Raw genomic sequence first — 5,949 nt, 5'->3', positions numbered from 1 at the left:
CAGTTCATGGGGGAGTAACACTTGCCAAGTTAGCTAAAGAGGGGCCTGAATTCTCATGAATTCAAACAGGAAATGAGACAGGAAAAAGTGTTATGTTTTCCTGCATGTATTTTCAAGATCATTTCTGTAATTCCAAATTTAGAACTCTTTGGAACTAAGCCTGGTTGAAACAATTGAATGATATATTTTTGCTTAACAATAAATATGACAACTCTGGAGTATACTATAAAAATATTTATGTGGTTTTTTGTTGGGGTGTTTTTTTGTTTGGTTTGTTTGGTTTTTGTTTGTTTTGGTTTTGTGGTTTGTTGTTTGTTGGTTTTTTTTGTTTGTTTTGCGTTGTTTTTTTGTAGGAGAGTAATTCTTCCTCTATTTTTCTGTCACAAAAGAGACAAGAACAATTCAGGTTCTGTAATTAACAGTGGTCAGATGTTTCTTGACATTGTTTGGAATGTTCTCTTTTTCATCATGTGGTATTTCAAGAGGGGGATTACAAAAATAGATGGTGTTATTACTGTATGTACATAAACTGATTGCTAAGTAAACGAGGAGTATATCACAAGAAAGGCATTATTTGGAAATGGCATCAGTTTTCCTCTGTTTTCCATTAAACATATTCCAGGCCAATTCCCATGACATGGTTTTCAGAGAAGGAGGAGGAGGAAGATGTACTCGCTGTGTTAGTAAAAGCCAAAATGTTAAAGGGAATTATTTTGTTGACATAAGGCACCCTGCACAAGCAATACGGTAGTGCACATTTGGGGTGCTGGGTGGATGCAAATAGGTCTATGTCTTTAGACCTACTGCACAATGCTCTGTCACCCAGCCCAAGGAACAGACGTGAAGCTGCTCCAGCCTTTGCCTTGAACGCCTTTCCTGCCTGAGAAAACGTCGTCTTTTCCGAGAGGTCTTGCTGTGCTCCATTCCTGTCTGCCTTTGATGAAAGAGTTGGCTGGCAAGTTGAATGCAATCATGCTTGGGCTCATGGTTCCTGGAAGGGCTTTTTTGTGGTGACACATCCTCTTTCCATACTCCAGCTAGCCATACGGGAGTTCCTCAGGGTTTATGAATCATCCAGACAGCCATGTCTGGTGGAAATGCAAGCACGATGTTACAAGACTTCATCATTTTCCAGCTTGTTTGATGACTGCAGAAAGAATTGGGCAGAAAAAAAAAAAGGTTTCTGATGAAACTTTTTTATCTGAGGCACATTTTGAGCAGCATCCAGCACTCTTTGGATCAATCCAGCAGTATGTGAGCACACCAGTTTTCTGTCCCTCAGTTTGCAAGGAGCTGGGTCCTGCACTGATCTGAACCCCCCTTCCACAAGCCAGTGAAAGGCCACACTAGCTTTGTATACTTGAGATAAATAAGGCTGCATGGCATGGCCATTTAAAACATCTCTGAGGTTAAAAAGTTTATGAACTGCTGGAAATGTGGTTCTACACATGGAACTCAACAAGGTAACATTCTACCATGAACTGGTAGACATAAAAAATCCATTTTCTTCCAAGTGAAAATGCAAAGCTGTCTCTAGAGATAGCAAATCAGCATCACCTTCAAACAGAAGAGTCTGTCTTGAGTAACCAGTGTGCAGCAGCTGACATCAACTGATAGTCCATTTCACAACTTCAGACCTCCATTAAGTGTAGAAAGGTCAAACAGTCCTTCTGAAGCATTAGAGGAGACAAGAAACTGAATAAATTCCTTAGCTTTGTATTTCATCTCTGCTGAAGTTATAGTTGTAAGAACAATGAATTTATTAGTTTGGTGACTGTTTGGAAAACTAAAATGGAAAAAATAGTATTGCATATTTTATTTTATTTTATTTACTTTTTCTTTCTTGACAGTTCAAGAAAAATGTCATTTGGGATGAATGAAAAATCCTGTTTTCTTGTTTTGGCTCCAGATAACCCTCTGTGAGCAGGGGTTTGGGTTGGACCAGATGACCTCCAGAGAATCCTTCTAACGGTAACCATCTTATGATTTTGTGACATGGTCAAGCAGAAGTCAAAACGTTTCCTAAGTATTTCCTGCCACCCCAAATTAATTTACCCAATGTGATCTTTGAAGTTCCTCTGGTGTAACATAAGGCACGAAGTACAATGTTCAGATAGAAAACTTTCAAAACCAAGGGAATAACACTTCCTCTCCCACTCTTGAGATACCGCTGTTCTCTAGTTTCAAATACTCTGAGATGTTGCATCTGCCTTCAATCAACTACTTCATGGGTGGCAGAGTTTTTTAGTTTTTGTTGTTTGTTTTTTTGAAATTATTTTTTATATTATTCTTATAGGAGGACAGAGTATCAAAGGAAATAAACATTGTTTTCTTTCATATAGTCCCTTTTCCAATTTGAAAAAATTAAAATCCCAACCAAAGAAAGGAACACTGCCTAAATGTGTTATGGAGATACCAGGAAAAAAGTGCAATGCAAATACATTCTTCCCCCTTCTCACCACAGCTAAACATTTGTTATGCGGTGTTACATTTCTGTTAGACCAGTTTGTATACTTTTTCACTTATTCTTTCATCCAGAGATTCTCTTTTTCCAGGCTATTACATACACCCTTCACTTACTGATTTCCCCTATTTAAAATGTGCAAAATGAGAGAGATTGAGTAGATGAACAAGTGACACTAATAGGAGAAATTGTCTTTGATCCTTCAACTATTTATTTTAAGAACTTGATTTAAAGGGTTTTACTTAATCATATTACTGGACATTCTTCTAAAGACTAGCTTGATAGGGGTTTTTCTCTCTCTTTTGTATGTCTGCCTCTCATTCATACTTTTTCATATGACTCAAAATGATGCATTGTTTCAATCTGTATTGCTGCTATCTCCCACAACACCCTGAGAAGAAACAGGATCAGAGATTCGTTTGATAAACAGAAATAAACTCCACTGAACATTGCCCTCAGGGCAACTGGGAAACAAGCCTGAACATGAAGCAAGCACTTCCAGAACAATACAGGAAAATACAGCTGCGAATGTCTTTAAAGGGAACTAGCTAAAAGAAGCCAGTAAATGCAACAACTTTTTTTGGCAATATATGAAACTGTAACTCAGACATGACTTTCAAGGTGGCTTATAGTTTTTCTTCCAATATATCATATGCTATGGTTCTATGCAGAGAAAAAAAACAAACTCACACTTTTGGACAACAAATGTTCTAAAATTCATTGACTGTTTTTACAATCTCGTGGCTTTTCTCTTTTTAGCTGATTAAATCTTTGCCCATCTGAGATCAACAGAAAAGATTTAAAGAGAAAAAAACTTACAGGCTGAATTATTTCAAGTATGATGAAATCTCTGCTCAGTGTACAGAATACACTAGAAGCTTAAAGACATTACAAGGTAAATGTCTCCTCATTTGCATTTTTATTTTATTTACTGCTATTATTGATGAAGGTTTGAAATCAGAAAAACACACAGAATACAGACTCATAACCAAGTTAAATAAGGAAGATATGTTTCAGTACTGTTCATGATTCTGGTACTGGCACAGTAAGTAGATTTGTTTTTATTTTTTAATGACAATGACAAAAAACATCACTTCCCTGTTTGATCACTGAATCTTATTCTATACTTGGAAATTAAAAAAAATGTTTTGAAATTCTTGTCTGTCCCCAGTGGAATTTGTTTTCTAGGCTGATAGATTATCCTTAATGTAAGGCTATTTCACCCCATGAATCCCATCTTCTGGTAAACTTAATACCTACAAAAGGCATCTACTCCACAGAAAAATGAGAACCTGAAAACTTGCTTCTATTGACAACTTCACTTTGACATCCATGTGTATTGCTTAATATACCTACAGGCAAAAAAAGCAGTGAAAAAGCCCCTTATTTTAAAGATGCAACACAACCTTTGCTTAAAAAATGTGACATGTCACATGTCGAACTTCAAGTGATTTAATGTTGCATGTAATTTTGAATGAAAATAAATAAATACACAGTGAACACTATTAAGGTCATCTGCTCCTTTTCCATCCAGGTAAACACTGCTTTTGGGGCTAACAAGCCAGATTTTATACTTCTATCCAAGATTTACACTTTAAAGTCATGCAAAAGGCATTTAGAGTATCAGTGAATGAAAACAACAGTTTGTTTTCAGGAGGTATGTGACTGTTAAAATGTATTAACATTTTAAACAAACTAACATTAATTTAAATCCTGTCATCTTTTGCATGTGAATAATCACCAGCTGTGTAAGTAAAATTTAAAATAGTTAATTGCTGGCAGAATATAGTCTCCAAATAGATTTCACAAGCATTTTCACAATACAAACATTTATTATCTCCAAACCAAGGGTCAAGAAGAAAACCTGACTGAAGAGTAATGGTCACTTGTACTGATGATTTGCCTTGAAAAAAATAATTAAAAAATAAATAAATCTCCCTTTCCTTAAAAGCCAGACAGTGAAAATAAATAACAGAATCAGTTCCTAAAAATGCTTATGTAAGTGATCCAGCATCACTTTCCTTCTTGCATCACCAAGATTTTGCTGTGAATTACATGAGTCACCGGAGCTTTCTGTAAATCTTTCAAAATGCATTAAAAACGTGCTGTTTGAATTTTGTGTTACTTTATACAGTACTGCAATAGTCTTGCTCAGTAGTGGCAAGTACCTGCAGAGAGGTCCGAAGGACCTCAGCTACACTCGGTTATTGAAAATTCCTTTTCAGATCAACTCAGTAGAAGTATTGCTTTTGATCCAAAGTTCAGTTCACAGCAGGAAAACATTTCTCATAGATCAGTTGAATTAATGGGCTCACTTATTGCTGCTATGGGGATGATGGCAGACTGGCAGTAGCAAGTGTGTGTCATGGCACAGCCCTGCAGTGCTGCTTTGAGAGAGAAGGCAGAAGAAAAATTCTAAATCTGAATATGCTCAAACCATGTGTCTTAATCTGGAACAAACTTTGCTGTTTCTCGATAATGCATTTACACATGTACTTCCAGCTTACTTCTATTAACAAAAAGATTAAATTATTTATCTATTTCTATTTATTTAACCTGTGCTGAATTTCTTTTTCAAAATGTGTTACTAGAATGGGTTAAAAGCTTGACCAAAATCTAAGAATAGAATGTTGAGTAATTTACTCAAAGGAAACTGGTTTATCAGTAGAAGTCAAAGATGTGGCACTTGTGAAGGTCTTACTTCATTAACACAGCCTAGCAGCCCTGCTTCAGTTAAATATTTTTACGAGCACCTTGATTAGAAGAGGGCCCTAAATTGACTTCAAATTTTAAGTAAGAAATTAAAATCAGTTCGGAGGAAGTACTAGATGTTAGACACAATTTGAAAAACTCCACGTTTAAGAGATTTGTTCACTGAACTTCAGAAACACTGAACAGCTGAGAATCTTTTCATTTTGCACAATAAATCAAATGTTAAGTTGTCTAATGCTTAACTTGTAAAGAAATGTGGAGTGCTGGTTTGGCTTGGCGGGGTTTTTGGTAGTGGGGGAAGGGTGCCAGGATCGGCTCTGGTAAGGAACCCAGAGCTCCCCTGCTCCAAACCCGGCCCAGGAGCCATCAGAGGGACAGGAGATGTGCCTCTGCCATTAACATACGGAAGAGCTAAGAGCTGAGCAGAGCGAGAAATGAAAAAAGAAGAGCTGAGCTGGAGCAAGAAAAGGCAGTGCTGGGGTGAAGATCCTGGTGGTTGGTGAGGAAGCAGGGGCAGAAGGTGCCCCAGCAGCAGTTTCCCTGCAGCCCATGGCGAGATGGCAGCTGTGCCCCTGCACTCATGGAGGGACGTGGTGGGACATTCCCTGAAGGCGCCAGGAGGGGTGAACTTGGCCCCTGGACTTGGATGTTGTGGCCAGAGGATTTGCTGCCAGTGGGCTCTGATTGCTCAGCTGTGGAAGCCCCCGGGCCAGGGGAGGTGGCTGTTCCCGAAGCCCCCGTGACTCTGTGGGAAGCCCAGGCTGGAGCAGCTC

This window comes from Chaetura pelagica, unplaced genomic scaffold (assembly GCF_000747805.2).
Source record: "Chaetura pelagica isolate M959 unplaced genomic scaffold, ChaPel_1.0 scaffold126, whole genome shotgun sequence".
NCBI classification, from domain to species: domain Eukaryota; kingdom Metazoa; phylum Chordata; class Aves; order Apodiformes; family Apodidae; genus Chaetura; species Chaetura pelagica.
Note: the sequence above shows the minus strand (reverse complement) of the source record.